This window comes from Primulina tabacum, chromosome 18 (assembly GCF_025594145.1).
Source record: "Primulina tabacum isolate GXHZ01 chromosome 18, ASM2559414v2, whole genome shotgun sequence".
Classification (NCBI taxonomy): domain Eukaryota; kingdom Viridiplantae; phylum Streptophyta; class Magnoliopsida; order Lamiales; family Gesneriaceae; genus Primulina; species Primulina tabacum.
In genome coordinates this window covers 4401049-4402723 of record NC_134567.1, presented here as the reverse complement: position 1 = coordinate 4402723, position 1675 = coordinate 4401049, and positions in this window count along the sequence as shown.

The window sequence follows — 1675 nt, the reverse complement described above, 5'->3', positions numbered from 1 at the left end:
TTACGTATAAGCCATGCATAATTACTATTATTTAAATTAAAAATGATTTCTTTTATATTTTAGGCATTTTATATTAGTTAAGCCATGATCATTTATTTTAAATCGCAGAAGTTTAGTTATTATCTTTTCAGTTAAATAAGCGACGCCAGGCTGGAGTTGGAGTATTGAGATAAAGTTTATTAATAAAAAATTTTCCTGAAGTTAATTTAAGATAAAGAATAAGTTATTTTAACGTAAAAGAATGTTTAAGGATTTATTTAATTAATTAGAGATAAGTAGTAAATAAGTTTCTTTATATCCAATAATTTAATTAAAAGCCTAAATTGAAATGTATGACCAATTGAGATAAGTTAATCTAGGCCTATTTTATTTAAGAAATTATAACTTAACTTGCTAGTAATTTATTTTTAAGAATTAGCCATGCATGCAAGAAAATTACTATCCCAAATCAATTTATTATTTCACTAAAATACATAACAAGTGTTTCAAACTTTAAAGGGTTAAATTCAATAATTAAGAAATATTTTCCCTCCATTATCTAGCAAATTCGGCCACCCCTTGATAGATTTAAAAATGATTGGCAACTCTCCATTTTTAATTTCCTTCCTCAACCCTTCATGGTAGAATAATTCCATCATTTTAAATCCACACTAACTAATAATTAAGCAATATTCCTACCTTGTTTTTGATAGCTAAAAATCGGCCACTCACTCCTTCAAATCAAATCAAATCTGTAGAACCCGTAAATTAGACTACGTATAAGCCATGCATAATTCTAGTATTTAGATATGATTTTATTGCATGAGAATTTAAATGCTTTTCTTTAAATTTAATTATTTTATTGCAGTAGTTTAATTGTTACCTTTTCAGTTAATTGAGTGAGGTCGAACTGGAGTTGGAGTTTGAGATAAAATTTAATATTAAGAAATCATTCCTAAAATTTATTTAAGATAAATAATAAGTTAATTTAATGTAAAAGGGTGTTTAAGGAATTATTTAAGTAATTCAAATATTTAGCCATGCATGCAAGATAAGGTTATGCCATAATCAATTTATTAATTCATTAAAATATTTAATGGGTGGATTAAATTCTAAAGATTTAAAATACATTATCTAAGCATTATTTTCCTCCTTTTTAAATGATAAAAATCGGCCACCCCATTAGGAGATTTAAAATATATTGTCAACTCTTCATCTTGTATTCTTTCCTTAACCATTTCTTGGAGATAATTCCTTCAACTTTAAATCTTCAATAACTATTAATTAGGCAATATTCCACCCCATTCTAATCAAAGAATTCAACCACCTCCCCTACAAGATTTAAATAAATTGACAACTCACAAACTTTGATATCTTTCCTTATCCCTTCATGGTAGAATAATTCTCACAATTTTAATTCCCCAATAATCAATAATTTGGCAATATTTCACCCCCATTTATCTAGTAAAATCGGCCACTTCAATTTAAAAGATTTAATTTTTGGCAACTCACCATTTTTTATATCATCCCTTATTCTTTTCTTGGGAGATAATCTCCTCACCTTTAATCTTCAATAATTAATCATTAAGCAATTTTCCTACCCTTATTTGACATGAGGAAATCGGCCACTCACCATGAAATCAAATCAAATCATAGCAATTTCCTTATCTCACAAACACTAGGATAGAAAAGATTT